The 18,016-nt window shown below is 40.0% G+C and overlaps 1 protein-coding gene and 1 non-coding gene across 3 annotated transcripts in view; one reads left to right on the top strand and one right to left on the bottom strand.

Moving 5' to 3' along the window:
• The window catches only part of FRMPD4 (FERM and PDZ domain containing 4), a 587,189-nt gene that overhangs the window by 252,273 nt on the left and 316,900 nt on the right, over positions 1-18,016 (top strand). The gene's annotated exons all lie outside the window — the stretch shown is intronic.
• On the bottom strand, positions 113-186 carry TRNAF-GAA. Its single transcript has one exon. It is a non-coding gene; the product is annotated as a tRNA-Phe (tRNA).

Raw genomic sequence — 18,016 nt, forward strand, 5'->3', positions numbered from 1 at the left:
AAAAAAAAAAAAAAAAAAAAAAAAAAAAAAAAAAAAAGAATAGTTCATTGTTTGATGTTCTACAGCTACTAAGCATGACTGTGCTGAGATTTTTTTTTTCTTTTTTGGTGGCTGGCTGGTACAGGAATGGAACCCTGGACCTTGGTGTTTTCAGCACCACACTCTAACCAACTGAGCTAACCAGCCAACCCCATGCTAAGATTTAACCCCAAATTTGTCTGAATCCAATTCCATTGGGGGAGTTAACTAAATTGTGGCTGTGGTAGAAGTCAAATTGATAGTGGAGTGTGATGAATTACTAGCTTTGATTGTTGTAGTTTCTAGTCTTTCTAGAGTATTTCCAGTGCAGTTAACAAGTACCAGGCTGCAATGCTAAATTTCAGCTTTGTGATGGTGGAATAAAGTCATGCAGGGAATCAAAGGTAGGTTACCAAAGCTCAGGGCCATTGTGGTTTTATTTTTTCAGTATGAGGACAGAACCTACCAATGGCGTAATAGAGAGAGTGGGAAATTTAAAAAGAGACAGGAAAAGCTCTATGAAACATAAATTAAATAATTTGTAAATAATCAAGATATGAAGTTTTTCTATTTACTTGGTTATGACTCATTTATACCAGATATTTGTTTGTAAGATGATCACTTTTGCTGTAAATTCTTTGTCCTTTAGCAAAATGTAGATTTTTGCTCAGTGTTTAATGATCTGCATTACATATGCTCTCTAGAATGCTTCATGTACTTGGTGGAACAAAATAGATTATCTTTACTTTATGAATCATTTTGTCCATCACCTAGAATGGCAAGATAGTGGAATGAGATTGAGTCCTTAGCAACCACATTTGGGACCTCCTCATTTCAGAGAAGGCTGGAAATTCATGCCCCAAAAGGCTCTGCACTTTGCTCATGGCTGTATTGCTCAGGAGTAATGAAGCTAAGTCTTTTTTTCACTAAGTCTTTAATCACTTTTTTCTGGATCTGTGGAGAGTCACTCCAACTACAGAGGCTCCTCAACTTGTGATGGGTTTGCTTCCCGATAAACCCCTTATCAGTTGAAAATACCCTGTCAAAAATACATTAACACACCTAACTACTGAACATCATAGCTTAGCCTCTCCTACCTTCAATGTGCTCAGAGCACTTACATTAGCCTACAGTTGGGCAAAGTCATCTAACAAAAATCCTATTATAATAAGGTGTTGAATATCTCATGTAATTTATTGACTACATTATGTCAAAACAGCTATGGGTTAGCACTATCCTAAAGTTGAAGTCCAGCTGTCATAAGCTGGGGACCATCTGTATATGGTGAATTTTTAGGGGCCAATAACTAAGTCTTATACATCTTTCAGAAATCCTCTCCTGTTTTCTCTCTGTTCACGCGTTTCTGACTTGAAGTAGTGGCTCAAGAGGTACTTTAAAATGTAATCAAGAAAGTGTAAATGGAAATCATCTATTAAATTAATTCTCCCTTATTCTCAGCGACTTCATTGTGGTTCAGTAATCTCTGAGGTTTCCAGATCAGCATGTATCGGTACCTTATAGGGTCATTTCTTTGGAGCAGGAGGCCTAGAAGAGACACTCAATCCAAACTCCTTATCTTAGAGCTGAGACCTCTTTAAACTTAGAATCATAAACATCTCACAGACCACTTCTTAAGAGAAAAGTTTTGAATTCTTTTAATAAGAAAAATATCCAAGAGAATAATATCACGTAGTTGAAATGAGGAAGGGACAAAGAGACGAATGCAAGTCAGACTCCTGAAAGAGAGAAATGGCTTCTCTTGGGGCAGTGTCCCAGGACAGAAGTTATGGCTACCTGCAGAAATCTATGAAAAATGAGTCCTCAGCGTGATGGACTGCCCTTTCCCAGCTCATTGGCTTTCAGTGGTGACTGGAAGCAGATGAGGGAAGGGACATTTCTAGTGATTCTCTATATTTGCTCAGCCTCACTGGGTCTCCAGTTTCTCAGTGCTGTGCACTCGGGAATCACAGCCTTTGACAGGCAGAAGAGACTTTAGAAATCATCTAGTATCTGGTCCTTATTTCAGAAATGAGGAAACCGAGGTAAAAAGAGCTGGTGGAGAGCTTACTGAGAAGCCAAGTTCTCTGACTTTTGTATCACGTGTCTGTCTTTTCTGACGTCACCTTGCCACATGCTAAAAATCTCTATCCAGAGCCACCTAGGTGAGCCCCTCAGTGCTGACGAGTATCTGGACAGAGCAGGAGCACAAGGGTCTGACTCATTATAGAATTGCAAAAACAAAAAATTCTAAGAGGTATCACCTTTGAGGCTTGGACAGTCCTAAGTACTGCCTCTTATCCCACTGTCCCAGCTGTGTGGGAGTGCACAGCTCTTTCCCAAGCAGGGTCTTAGGAGGCTCTAGGCCAATGCTGTCCAACAAAGCTTTCTGCAATGATAGAACTCTGTGCTAAGAGCCAGATGCAGCTGCTGAATGCCACATACAACTTAATATTGCCAAAAACCTTGAAATTGATAGAGCTGTGCAACTGAGCAACTAAAGTTTTAATTTTATTTAGTCTTAATTAATTTAAATTTAAGGAGCTCATGTGACTAACGGTTGCCATCTGGGACAAGAGCCTCTTCCTTCCTGTGTCTATGAATTTTCAACTCAGTCTAAGTGTCTGCATATTTTTTTTTTCTGCTTTCTGTAATCTAGAGATAAGACTATCTTCTCTGTGTCTTCTGGCTCTCTCTCTCTTGATAGCCGTGATTTCCCCAGTTCTTAAGGAGAAATAAAGTATCACTAGTAAAACTGTCAGATTCAGCAAATAAAAATACAGGATGACTCAGATGTTTATTTAAAATTTATATTGAACTGGGTGTTCTGTATTTTATCTGGCACCCATGTTAATCTGTGTTCTAAAAATATCCATTCTACCCATTTTTACTTCTTTCTGTTGATTCAAGAAGAAAGAAAGAAAACACAGGAAAAAATTCTTAGACATATTTTCATCATCTTCTGTTTTTCATTCATATTTCCCTAATAGGATTTTCTTGACCGTAGAGGTAATTTTTTAAAAGAAGTCACATTATTAATCTAAATTAATCTAAATTAAGATAGGCTTGGCTTATCTTGCCCTCTGGGTTGGAAAACAATTAAGCAGGTATTGAGCTGAAGTGTAAAGAACTGTGAAATTCTAAACAGTCATTATATTCCACTAATGTCCATTCTAAATGGGTCATATGTGCAGAGGCCCCATTTTTAAATAACCAAACCATTGACTGTTTTTTTTTTAAGCAAGAACATTTTTGTTGTCATTGCTGTTTATAGAACAAGTATACCTGGTTTTATGGGGAAAATGACAGAAGACAACATTGCCTTTTGACTAATAACTGTTGACAAGAAGATTGGAAATTTGTACATAATTTTTCCCCAAGCAATCCATTTGTCAGGACAGCATTTTCACCCCTGAAGGAGTACAAGGTAATAAAATATTTCCCTACAGATCTACCAGCTGAATTTTTAAAAATCAGAGCTCTTAAAGAAAATCCTAGACACTTGACTACTTATGAAAGACAGAAACCTGTGGAATCACCATGTATGTGTGATAATGAGAACAGGCAATAGTGTTGACATCAATATGGAAATTTCATTACATACTCATTTTGTCATCACTGAGTGATGGCTGTCACAGTTAAAAGTAACAATCGTTTAAAGAGTAACAACCTTTTAAGAAGGAAAGAATCACAGTAGAATATTAGAATTGCAGGGTTAGAAGGGACCATATATCTCTGCTGAAGCTAAGGGATGGTGACCTGAGGGAATTTAAATAAGTATTTAGGATAATGAAACAGAATGATGGCTCCTCTTCAAGGCCAAATGAAATTTGGTTTTATGGCCTTCACCCTGTAACACATTTTTCTCTCTCATGAACTTTTCCCTTCTTCTTTAGATACTTTTAAAATTGCATTTCAAAACAAAATTAAAATATAGTTTCTTTTTTTTTTTTTTTTTTGTCCTTTTTGTGACTGGTAAGGGGATCGCAACTCTTGGCTTGGTGTCGCCCGCACCGCACTCAGCCAGTGAGCGCACCAGCCATCGCTATATAGGATCCAAACCCGCGGCGGGAGAGCCGCTGCACTCCCAGTGCTGCACTCTCCCGAATGCGCCACGGGGTTGGCACAAAATATAGTTTCTGATAAGCATTTTTTAAAAAGGTGTTAGTTGCTCTTCCCTGACCTTTTTGACAATTGAAGAATTATACTGTAGACAAACACCAGGTGTTAGTGATAAACCTTCTCTCTCCTTCCTTCCTTCCCTTCCATCCTTCCTTCCCTTCCTTCCTTCCTTCCCTTCCTTCCTTCCTTCCCCTGGCACAGCAGTGAAAAAGTTATTTGTTTTATTGATCAAATGTAACATAGAACAGCCGGAAAGAGCTGCATTTGTTTGGGTTTATTTTCGGACTCAACATGTGCATTTGTTTGGATTTACTTTCGGACTCAACATGCTGACCTGTGTCAGATACAGTGCAGAGTACCCCTTTATAAAGATTTGGCAGGGGTGGGTAATGTTGCGGTCAGGACTTGCACGTGGTCACAAGTGCTGAGGAACATAAAGCTGACTGAGATTTTCGGGCAGGTGTGTGCTTCCCACAGATTGCAGGTTGCATTTCCAGGACTCAGAGAAGCCTGGGTCCAGCTTGCCACATCTGAAGCATGAAATTTCCTACTTATCTGGCTGTGTTGACAAATTTAACTTACAGACATCTGTTGGTGTAGGTGTTGGGCACTGACCAACAACGATTATAGCTTCCAACTGCTTGTGTGAGGCATAATGGAGAATTAGTTAAGCTCTATTCACAAGCATACTGGCAGATTAATTAGTCTCAGGAGGCTACTCTGGGGAACTGGGGGATTGTGGACTGAAGGCAGGTAGGCCTCCAACAAAACCTTTCCAGCTGGCTTGACTTGGAGAACAAAAAGCCATTAAGTTGGTTCCTTGCAAAGGTTTCACAAAATTAATGGGCAAATTTCTCTTTAGTTATTCATCCAATAAAGGATGAATTGATAATTTTTATAATGATTATATGTATGTTATTAATAGGAGTTTCATTCACACTACCTGGAAAAAATCAAATTTTTATCTAAGCACTCTTCTTTGATATAATTTCCCTTGAGGGTTTATTTGAAGCTCTAGAGACCTTTCTTTGCCTTGGCTGTAAGTATGGCTGTGTATTTTACTAAATGTCTACATTCAACCTAATTTTGGTTTCAACCTGGAGCATTGATGACTGTGCTTTTGCAGAAATACAAAATTTGTGAGATTAGACTGAGGTGGAGAATTGGAGAGCTCTTAAGCAATATTTTCAATTTTTGTCTGTTTTGGGATGTTAATATATCTCTCTGCCATCTTCAATACATGTTGTTTCCAGAGTTGCCCTGGATATTGCTGTTCAGCTGTCAGATGGGGAAAGAGAAAGCGTGGAGACTTGCATGAGAGGTTTCATTGGCCAGGCCTGGAGTGGCACACATGATTTTGTCCACATTCCATTGCCCAGAATTCAGTCACATGTCTTCCCCAGGTGCAAGGGAGGCTGGGAAATGTAGTCCCTGGTTGGGCAGCTATTTCTCAACAGCAACTCTACACTATTGAAAGGGAGTGTGGATTTTTGGTTGACAGCCATCTTTGAAACAAATGGTTATTAAAACCTATCTATGCTAGTAAAAGCTGGCATATGATTGTCATTATCTTCTGACTAGTGACTTCTCAGTAACCTGTGTTTTTTTCTGTTCAGTGGCATGGTCTATACTATTAACAAATCTTCTTGGAGTCTGCTCTAAGATTGCTGTTGACAGCATGCATACTTGGCCGATGGACTGAAGAAACTAAAAAAAAAAAAAAAAAATGTACATGCTTATTATTAACCATGAAAGTAACTTGTGCTCATTAAAGAAGTCACAAAAACATAGAAAAGCAGAGAGAAGGAATGAATAAAACATTAACCCACAAGTCTCATTACCCAAGCACAGTCACTATTAGTGTTTCGGTACATTTCCTGCCTTTCTTTTTCTACATTGGTTTGGGGATTTTTTTTTTAATTAATCACCCTCAAACCATAAATGCAATTTTGTTTTGTGTTCTTTTAAGTTAACATTTAATTATAAGCATTTTCTTGTCATTATATTCTTCTTAAAAGCACATTTCTAAGTGATCGTTGCTTATTCTATTAATAAATGTTCCATATTTTGTTTACTCATTAACCTATAATTGAATAGTTAGGTTTCTTCCAATTTTTTGCTCTTATATAAAATACTTGAAAGGGATATATCTGTGTGTACAATTAAATGTTTTGAAGGGTGAGAAAAATTCCTTGAATTGGGTCTAGATCAAAAACCTATAAACATTTTTAGGATATACATACATATATGAGTAGACATGTAAGTGTGTGTGTGTGTGTGTGTGTTTGTGTGTGTCTTCAGGTTACCTTGTAAAGAGTTTACATACTTTCACTCCCAAAATTAATTTGTAAGAAATTTTTAATGCCTCCCTGCCAACATTGAATGTTTTCTATTCTTGCAAATTTAAAAAGAAAATTGATTATCTCATAGCAATCAATATTTCTTTTACTACCAATATAAGCATAATCCTGACATTCAGTGATTTATTTTCTTTCTTCTTAAATCATCCTCAATGGGACTTATGATGTTTATAAACTGACCAAGAGTTATTTCTCAGGGATTGAGGAGACTGGGACAGCACTGGCTCTCAGGAATTCATGGGCACATATGTGTTAAATAGCTGGAGTGGAACAGTCCTGCCAAGCATTTCCCTAACTCTTCCTGGTTTTGAGAGATAAATTGTCTCTTGATCCTTCACCCTGACACATACATACTCATCATCCTGAAGAATGGATAGGATATGGGGGAGTGCTTGGACCCCCAGACTCGCATACCAGCTCTTCAAACCTGTAACACTAGGAGTGAGCCATATGCAATGTTTTTCAGATTTTTTAATTTGAAAAAATACATGTTTAGAAACAAATTTACATCCTTCAGAACCAGCCTTCTGTGGAACACATCTCGGAAATGCACTTTGTGTAGCAACGATCAACTGTAGTATTAGTGGTATTAAAGCAAGGCGAGTAAAGGAAGAAAATAAACCACGGCTATCAAGTGATGAACATCCTAAATTGATTGCAGATTACATACAAGAGTAGATTTCCATTCTTTAAAATATACAGATTTGGAAAATGGCTACAGAGGTCATGTTTTTATTGTGGTATCGTTGTGAAAAAAAACCTGCTCTCAGTATGATAGATGATTTTATCCGTTTCTTTGAATGTCTTAAATACCTAAGAGTTCTGGTCATCTCTTGTCACGCTATGACTTAGGTGGCCATAGGCAAATAGGAGAGACATTGGGGACCTCAATCTCTCTCCTCTCTCTTTTTCTGTGCTCCTGGTTGGCTCCAAGGTCATTCTGCAGTGTCTCTCTCTAGTGAGGACTGGAGTAATGTGAATGTTTCTAGAAAAGTACCAAGCCCTGTATAAATGGCTGGCAGCCATTCACCATAATACCATAATGTCAGAAGATGGGAATTCCATGAAGGCAAAGAATTCTGTCTGTTTTCTTCCCTGCTGTATCCCCCACAGCTAGAGCAACACCAAGGTCAATAAGTATTTGTTCAATGAACATATTCTCGAAATACTGGCAGTTCCTATGGAGAGGTTTCCATACATCCAGTGTTGTATAAAGTGGAAGGCCAGCCTGAAAGAGTCCCACATGTGCTGAGGAGACTGCTCTTTTTTCTCCCTGAAGGTGGATGTGCACATGGGGTGTGCGGCAAGGACAGGAATCCTCTCCAATGTACTGCGTGGTTCCAGGTTCTTGGCTAGGAGTTTCACATACTAAAGTCATAGTTTTTGTGCTCCTGGACTTAGAGAAGTGTCCCTGTAGCCAAACTGCATTGGCGGGATGTGGCGAGCATCAAAAAGGGGGCCGTATGATAGTTGTGTCACATGGCCCTAAAATGTCATCTCCATTTTTGTTATTGTCACACGAGGTTCAGAAAGCTTATTTGGTGTACAAGAAATCATCAAGGTGGGGGGGGTACTATTTCCAAACAAGGGGAAAAATAAAATCCATCCAAAAAAACGTGCTTTGCCTATTTGTAACAACTACTTTGTGAGGAAATCTACAGATGTGTTTTAGGCTGTCATTATTTTATGTGGGATAACTATTATATTTTTTTCCTTTTTCATGACACGAATTTTCTGTTTGGCATTCCCCTCTGTAAGAGACTGGTGGTCAGTTCACACGTACCTGTGGACCCCCTCAAAGTTGTATCAGCACACAGTGCATTGCGGGTCATGAACTGAGCAGGGGACCACGGTCCTGCCGGGCACAAGGCCCAACTCTCAGGTGCTCCTGTTAGCCCAGCTCCCTTCTCTTGGCTAACTGCCTGTCAGCCTCCATATCTCAGTATTGGTGACACTGATCCTCATGTGGGTCCCCAGCATCCTGTGCATGCCTTCATTTTAGTGCTTGCTGCACCCTGGGTATGTCGTGTCACTCTCTAGGCATTAAGCCCCTAGAGGAGAAAGAAAGGCCTCTGTCTACCTTGTCTCCACTGTGTGTTTAGTACTTGGGACAGTTCCAGGCACAGAGTAGTTCTCTGCAGATGTAGATATACAGTCGCGTGCCTCATGAGGATGTTTCAGTCAACAACAGATCGCATATACAATGGTGGCCCCACAAGATTATAGTTGAGCTGACAAATTCCTATCGCCTAGGAATGTAGCTGTCATTAAGTCGTAGTGCATCTCATTACTCACGTGATTTTGGTGATGCTGGTGTACAATATGTTGGGGAGGGGTGTCTGGCTTACCCACAGGTGACCCTCCCAAAGGCAGCTCAGACCTTTAAGGTAGAAAGCCAAGTGTTTGACACATTAGCTCTGACCCCAAGTGAAAGGGGTGTTGTCTACTTTAGAGTTCTTACATTGTAAATGATTCTCACTCATCCCAATAGCAAAATAATAGTTACTAACCATTAGCTAACACTCATGGAGTGCATGCTGAGTGCCAGGCACAATCCCTGCCTGTAATTTAATTTTCATAACTTTGTGGGAGTGATAGTATTCTAATCCCCATTGAATAGATAAGGAAAGTGAGGCACAGAGAGACTTAGTAATGTGATTAGAGGGTCCACCCTAGTGCAACTAGTGGCTACTGGAGATTATAGGAAAATTCATTGCTGTTCCCTTTCATAACACGCTTTTGCACAATGACAGAATGACCTAATGATGCAATTCTCAGAATGTATCCCCATTGTTAAACAACACCTGACTGTATATGTAGGTGCAGATATAGATGTAGATATGGGTGTGGATGTTGAAGTAGAAATGGAGAGAGACATGTACCCACAGTTATAGATATTCGATATATATATTTCTTTTTTTTAATGGAAACATCTTACAAGCTCCTCAAGGCCACAAAATGTGAAAATATTACGGACCCTGAAACTTTATCCCAAACATATATGCTATAGCATTCCACTTCAATGGAAAGAGGTGACGTTAAGCCGGAGGGCATTTGCTTTTTGTTTGTGCTTGACCACACGGCTCTCCCGGGTATTCCTTAGATATAATAATATTGTCCCACATCAGTTTCTCAAGTCCTCACCTGAAAGGCATTCTTTGGCAAAATAGCCTTAATATGAATCCAGTGCAAATATTTATACCTGCTTCTGGTTCCTCAGATGGGGGAGAGTGTCGTAGGCATGTTACCCGTATTCCATTTGTTAAATAAACCCACTGTCTTGAGAGGGCCATGTAACAGTGCCCTGCTTCCATACTGAGATGAGATGAAGTCCATGCAAAATAATTAGTAACATTAACCTTCAATGAGATTTTTAGAAAGTAAGTTAGGCCATCTGCTTCTTCATATTTGTCATATTTAATTGACCAGGATGTCTTTTTAATTAGAAAATGGTCAACCACTGTATCCTTTTGGGAAATCTGCCTAAAGCAGAGAGAAAACGCCAACTGGCAGACTGCTAGGCCTAAATTTATTGGAGTGTTAGTTTTAATGACTTCCTCCCTTGGATGTCACTACATGTTTGAATGTAGCAAGTACCATGTCATACGTGAATCAAGTTCACTTGGTTTGGAAAATCACATTAACAAGCATCATTTTACAACTATAAAGTGTGATTTTGAGAACATGACTTTCTTGCATTTTTTACCCCTACTCCTGAGATTTTTAGTGCCCCTTTCAACCTAGAATGAATGCCAAGCTGCCACTTTAATTTATATGACTTTTATGCTCATTCAATTTGGTGTCCAGTTTGACTTTCAAACATGTTCAGGCCAAATATAAAGTTCACAGAAGAGTTTCATTTTGTTGAATGTTTGTTTTATTCCTGTTTCTGTTTTGATGGTTTAAGATCATGAAAAATTTTGTGATGACACTGATTTGAAGACAACATTTGGAATCGATGTTATAACTAACAGTTAAACCACACAGAATCCTGAAACTAAAAATCTCTTAATTCTCTTTTTAGCAAGACTCATGGAAAGGGTTAATTCTCATGTTTTTTAGAGGAATGTAATAACAATATAAGAACCAAATCGTATGTCCCTTAGTTTAAGCCAGATCTTAGCTGAAGAAAATCTCTCATTGGAAGCCAGTCACATGTTCATTTAATTTTTTTCTAGTGAAAATTGACAACTTAAAAATAGTTGAAATCAATTCATTGGTTGATATTTGTCCTCAATCTTGATAAGACTTGAGAGGAAAGTTAAGTGTGCTCCCCCCTCTCTTTCTCTCTCCTCCTCTCTCTCTCTCTCCCTCTCCTAATCTGCCTCCCTTCTTTCCTGTTTCCTCCCCTCTCTCATAGATGGAGAATATAATTCTCCATGCAGATGCTAGTTTATTTTGGCAGCCCATGGAAGGTTGAGCGAGGACAGTCTGAGGACAGTTGCTTCTAATAGTTTTTGGCTTATGTTGTTCTCCATTTCTGGTCTTCATCATGTTCCAGATTTTCCCTGTTATTCTTATCTCCCAACACTCTCCCTGTCTTTGGGAGGACCAAATGTGCCAGAGATAAATGTGGAAACCAGAGAAGAGGAATAAATATCTAACATAAGTTGGATATGTTAGTTAAATTGGGACAGACGATGATTAAAGAATATTGGTTTTATGAAGAAAGTCGGTTGGCCTTTAGATATGATATCATATAGATATTTATTAGACATAATAATGGTTCCTGATACCATAATAAATCTGAAGGCTGATGGCTGTGATATTTACAGATTCAACTACTTCACACATAGTCCGTTTGCAAATTCGTGTTTGTTTAAGTATTTATAGAGTAATGCAACATTGGGTTTATTTATTTACAAAGCAGTGTACTAGATACTGTGGGAGACAAAAGTGAGCCAGTCAGAGCTGTTGTCCTCAAGTTGCTTAAGAGCAAGTGTGGAGTTGACCACAGGTTCACACTTTGTCCCAGAAGGTCAAGTCGTGCCTTGGGCAGGCACAGCCCTGGAGGATGAGGTTGTCCTGGACCAGTGAGGTGGAGGCCTGACCACTCTGCAAGTAGCTGGCTGTATGTTTGGAAGGAAAGCCAATATTCCGTGGCTGTGCTGGAGAAGTTAAGTGGTCAGACTACCAAGGTGGCCGAGAAGAAGAAGAGATGGGGGAGAAGGAATAGACTGGCTAGACTAAGTACACTCAGCACCTTTGGCAAGAATGGCTCCAGTGTCACTTCTGGAGTCTTCTGTAACCCTGGGTTTTTCTAACAAAGACAGTTATAACCCTCTGCACCATTCCAAATAAGCAGATAGAGTGACAGAATTCTCTGTGCAAATGGCATTTCAGGTGAGACCTGACTAATGCCATCTGAGGGAAGAAACATTCCAGAAAGAGGGAACAGAAGAGGTCTAAAGCTCCTGAAGCAGGAATAAGCTCCATGAGTTTCGTAACAAGATACCTTGCTTATGAGACCAAGAGGATTTCCCCATCACAGTAAATTGCACCACCCGCCATTCAACTTAAACCCCAAGGAGTCATCCTTGTTCCCTCTCTCTCTCTCCTCACTTCCTAGCATCCCATCCATTAATGAGATTCTGGAATCAGCCTCTTTTATTTGACGAATACCATTAATAACCAAGATCTAGCATGGCTGTGGTATGAATGCCCACCAAAATTCACATGCTGAAACTTAATCCCCATGTGGTGGCATTAAGAGGTGGGGACTTTTGGGAGGTGATTAAGTCATTAAGGCTTTGCCCTCATGAATGGATTAGTGCCATATAAAAAGGCTGAATGGAACTAGTTTAGGCCTTCCCCTTTTGTACTTCTGTCCCTTCTGCCATGTAAGGACACAGTGGTCATCCCCTATGGAGGATGAAGCAACAAGGCACCATCTTGGAAGCAGAGAGCAGCCCTCACCAGAGGCCAAACCTGCCAGTGCCTTGACCTTGGACTTCCCAGCCTCCGGAACAGAGAGAAATGAAATTCTGTTCTTTATAAATTACCCAGTCTCTGGTGTTTTGTTATAGCAGCACAAACACACTAAGACACCCACCATGTCTTACCTGTATTACTACAGCTGCTTCTTTACAGTGTTTCATATTTCAACTGTACCTTCTTATAGTCAGTCCATTTTTTATGGAGCAGCTGGAAAGGTCTTCCAAAAACACAACTCAGATCATGTCATGCCCCTACTTATAACACACCAGCGTCTCCCTACTGCACTAAGAATCTACCCTCAAGCCCTCATCATGGCCTACATGGCTGAACTAATCTGGCCCCTGCCTACCTTTCCTTCCTCCTTTGAGGTCACTCCTCCTCCATCCCACTTCAGGCACATGGTCTTCTTTATTTTACAATGCAGCAAGCTTACTCCTGCTTCAGGGTCAGAGCTCCTGCCCCCTCTTCCTAGAACACTTCTTCTCTCAGATCTTATTACTCAGGTCTCAGAAAATGCCAGAGTGTCCTGACCATTCCATCTGAAGTAGTTCCCCTCTTCCCACTCCATTAACTCACTCCCATCACGCTGCTTTGGCTTCCTGATGACTTTTAGCACTGGAGACATTCTCATTTTTTGCCTTGCTTTTCACCCACCCCACTCTCTCCTCCACCACTCCCTGAGAGCCATGTGTATCTTGTTGATCGCTGTGTGCTCAGTAAATATGTGTTGAATACATGAATAGCACAGGTCCCCTCAGAATCGACCAGCAGCCCAGCGACCACACAGCTGTCCTGCTAAATGCGTGCTTTCTGCTCTCCCCTGGTTGTTCTTCTGCCTTGACCTTCTGGGAGCTTCAAGTTCCTTCCTGTTCCTGTGTTAACACATGTTCCCCTTAATTGGTTCATGACCTTGACCCCTTCTTGGCTGCGTTTCTCTGCTGAGTTCTACTTTACTGACTCGGAAAGTGTGCACCAGCCTCATACTGTCTGTGCTGCCGGTGTGGCCAAATATTCAGTCCATATGCACACTTTCCAAATTGTCTCCAAAATATCTATCCAAACCAGGATCCCAGAATGGCCCACATTTCTACCGGTTGTTATGTTTTTTTGGGTCTCTTTTAATCTAGAATAGCTCTCTGCCTTTTATTTAATGCCAATGACTTGTTGAAGAAGTCAGGTCTTGTGGATCATCTCGACGACTGGATTTGTCTAATTGCTTTGTCATTGTCTTGTTTAAATTTTTCTTTCATTGCTCTTATTTCTATCACTGGAGTTTAGAATTAAAGGTCTGAGTGAAGTCCAAATAAATCTTTTGGGAAAGTTTCCCTCAGGTGTGATGTTGGGTATCACATCTTTTATCACATCTGGATGAACATGATTTCTCTTTGTTCCCCGACTGGGTTTGGGTGATGAAAGCTTAGTTTTTCCATTCTACTCAATGTGTTTCTTCTTACAGCAAATAATCTGAGGGGTAAATATATATATATATATATATATATTTTTTTTTTTTTTTTACCTTAAGCTATTTCTCTGTTAGCCTCAATAGTTTAAGGCAGGGGTTAGTGAACTTTTTCTGGATAGAAACCATCTTTGGCTTTGCCAGCCAGATGGTCTCTGTTGCAACCACTCAGTTCTGCCACTGTGCCATGAAAGCAGCCACAGAAAACATGCAAATAAGTGTGGCTGTTTTTCAGTAAAACTTTATTTCTGAAGATAGGCAGCTGTTAGATTTGGCCTACAGACTGTCATATGCTTGGTTTAAACAGTGTTGTTCGACTCAGGTGATTAGCAACTCTTGGGGAGTTGTAAAAAATACTGATGCACAGACCCCATCCTAAATCAATTAAGTCCTAATCTCTGAGGACAGGGCCCTGGTGTTGGTATTTTTAAAAGCTCTCCAAGTGATATTAATGTGTGCCTGCCATTGAGAACTATTGGCTTAAAGGGAGTTATCCCCTCTACAGCAAGGAGTTCCCAAGGTGAGGTAGATGGGCATGCGAACAGCTAAATCTAATCAAAGACAGTAAATTAATTGTTGGAGAATAACAAGGGGGAGTCCATAGAAAGAAGGATGAGGGACAGTCAGAAAAGTTTCCCCAGAGAGTGACTTTTGAGCCATTTCTTGAATTCTGAACAGATTTTTATTGGTACAAAGGGTGTGAACCAGCAGGCATAATCTACCTGTGGCCAAATTTCTGCCAACTTCTGCCTCCCTCATTAATGTGAAATCAGGAGCATAATGAAGAATTAAAACCTGCACCCAGGAGCCTGTGTTTATTTGGACCTTGTCATTATCTTACTCTTCTGGAATGAATATATCAGTGACTAAAGGCAAATGGATAATTAAATTTTACTTAAATTTCTGTTTTTATAAGCTACTGAAGATAAAAATCTGAGACACCGGGGTGTGTTCTATATACTTGCCTAGAATCTACTCTGTCAATATTATGTCCCCTGCACTACTGGTTCTTTCGTTGATTTATTTTAGATGCGGAGTGATAAGGGAAGTAGAAATTCATGGCAGTGTGATGGAAGTAATCTAAAAAATATGCTTTGTCTTCCATTATGCTAGTGGTCCTCAACAAGGGGCAATTTTGCTCTTCCCCACCCCTCCAGAGGACATGTGGAAATGTCTACAGATATGTTTGATTGTTATAACTATGGGAAGGGGTGCTACCCGCATCTAGTGGGTAGAGGCTAGGGATGCTGCTACACATCCTACAGTGCACAGGACAGTCCCCACAACACAGTGATCTGGCCCCAAATGTCAGTAGTGCTGAGGTTATGTCATATCCCTGAATTATGCTAATGCATTCAGACCACACACAGCTTTTCAGGACATTTTATGTCTTGTATTTGAAGGAGTACTTATATAATTATCTCCATAGGTCAAGTTTTTAATAATCTCTGAAGTCACAAAGATATTTTTTAATAAAGTAGAGGGTGGTGGCATTAATGTATCTGGAAATCTAAAAATTATCTTTTGAGGGCTAGAGGGAAAAAATCAGATTAAATGAAGGCCTGCTCTTATTAAAAAAAAAAAAAGACAGGAAAACATATCCTTACCACAATCTCTCGGCCTTGGGGCAGTGCAGCTCTCTCTCCCCCCAGCCAAGCTGGGTAGGTTAGTATCTGCCTTCAGGGAAGATATGCCAAACCCAGTGCAATTGACATGGCAATCTGTGTCAGAATTCCTCTGCTCAGGAGTTCAGATAGTTAGCTCAAAGGTTCTTTCTCAGCTCAAATCCCACCTAAATGCATTGTAGTGCTCAGTCAAGCCTTATCTGTGAGCTTGAATTAGAGTACATCCTTTTGTGGCTGCACTATGGTGTGTACTAGAATGTGGCCCAAGTAAGTAAAATATGGCCTATGTATTAGATTTCTATGGCTGCTGTAATAAATTACCACAATCTTACTGGCTTAAAACCATACAAATTTATTATCTTACATTCCTGAAGGTCAAATCCAAAGTAGATTTTACTGGGCTAAAATCAAAGTATCAAGGTATCAACAGGGCTGGTTCCTTTTGGAGGCTCTAGGGAAGAATACATTTTCTCACCATTTCCAGCACCTAGAGGCTGCCAATGTTCCTTGCCTTGGAGCTCCAAATCACTCTGAACCCTGCTTCTATGTGATGTCATTGGGCCTGCCTGTATAATCTGGGATAATCTCCCCATCTCAAGATCCTTAATTTAACTATATCTGCAAAGTCCCTTTTACCTTGTAATGTACCATATTTACAAGTTCAGAGATTAGGACATGGACATCTTTGGTGGCTATTCTGCTGATCACAGCTTGAAGGTGACCAAATATGGCATCAACTGTGGGTGACTCTGGAATTGGTCACATACTTTATTCTATTACACAGAGAGGCATGTACCATGCCATAGAGCTTGAGCTCCAGAGTCAAAGGACCTGAGGCCCAGTACTGGCTCCACCAAGTAGAAGCTGTGTGGACATGGGAAAGTTGCTCAACCTTCCCTTAGTTTCCCTATCTGCAAAATGGGAATCCCAATAATACTTCCTTCAAAGGGTGATCGTAAATGAAATAAGGTTCTTAAGGCAGTAAACATAACGCCTGCCCCCTAACAATTGCTCGATTTAGCTATTGTCACTCATGGGGCTGTTATGAGGATTAAATAAGATAATTCAGGGATCAGCAGACTTTCTATAATGGGCCACATAGTAAATACTTTTGGCTTTGCAGACCATGCAATCTCTGTCACAACTACCCAACTTTGCTGTTATAGCAGAAAAATAGCTATAGACAATATGTAAATAAATGGATGTGGCTATATTCCAACACAACTTTATTTATAGGGCTGGCCAGTTAGCTCAGTTGGTTAGAGCACAGACTTACAGTACCAAGGTCATCAGTTCAGATCCCCATACTAGCCAGCTTCCAAAAAACCAAAAAAAAACCTTTATTTATAAATATAGGCAGCAGGGCAGATTTAATGTACACATACCATAGCTTGTCAATCCCTACTCTAGAATAGTGGAACTTAACCCCGGTTACATACTTTTATCCCCTGCAGAGCTTTTAAAAAATGATAATATCACATCTACTTTTCAGTTTTCTCTGAATTAACAATATAATTTTTCTTATTTTTCTATTCCTGATTTTAGATTAAATGCCCAAGAATACTGCTTTGCACACAGTAAGGTTTGAGTTGCAGTATGTTGAAAAAAATCATGATAACCATGCCCGACTTCAGCCCCAATGAATCGAAATCTGAGGCCAAGGCCTAGCCAGGCATTTTTTTTTTTTTTTTTGACAAAACTCTCCAGATGATACTCATGGCAGCCTGATTGAAGAATGTGTTCTCCACAACCTTGCTTCTGTTTCCCAGAAAAGAAGAGGGCCTGCCACATACTGGGCTCTTGATCAATATCTACTGATTGTAAGTAAGTAGACATGTGACATGCCATTAACACAGTGCCCAGTCTGTACTTAAGCCCATATAGTAGATGCTCAAGCCATTTATCATCAATGAAACTTTGTTAAATATTGGTAAAACCAATAAGTCACAATCCTTGTTCTCCAGTGGATTTCAATATAGCACTATTTTTCCTATATGGCAGCAGTTCTCAACTGGGTGATTTTGCCCCCTTCCCAGAGACATTGTTGTGAGCGGGTTGCTATTGGCATCTAATGAGTTGATGCCTACCATGCTGCTAGATATCCCACTATGCACAGGACAGCCCCCTACAACAAGGTGTCCTCTCCCTGTTAATGTCAGTAGTGCCAAATTAAGAAATCCTTGTATAAGAAGATGGGTATTTGTTGCGTTGATGCAGTTTTCATTTTTTCCAGCTAAAAGGGATGTGATATTTTTCAGTTGCTAATCTATTTCTCTCTGTGTGCCCCACACTCCTCCTTTATACATTAAGTTTGATGGAAATGAGGGCCATTTGAGTCTGTTCACTTATTTAAGATAACAGAACTTTGAGGAGGTTCTGAAGTTGAAATTAGAACAGTGATGCAGGGGAGTGGGAAACGTAGGACACGTTTCTGAAATTTACCCCTGTGAGATTATCCTAGAATCTAACTTGCTGAAAATAAATTAGCAGAAGAAATG

The sequence above is a fragment of the Galeopterus variegatus genome, unplaced genomic scaffold (genome assembly GCF_000696425.1).
Source record: "Galeopterus variegatus unplaced genomic scaffold, G_variegatus-3.0.2 Scaffold38, whole genome shotgun sequence".
Taxonomy (NCBI): domain Eukaryota; kingdom Metazoa; phylum Chordata; class Mammalia; order Dermoptera; family Cynocephalidae; genus Galeopterus; species Galeopterus variegatus.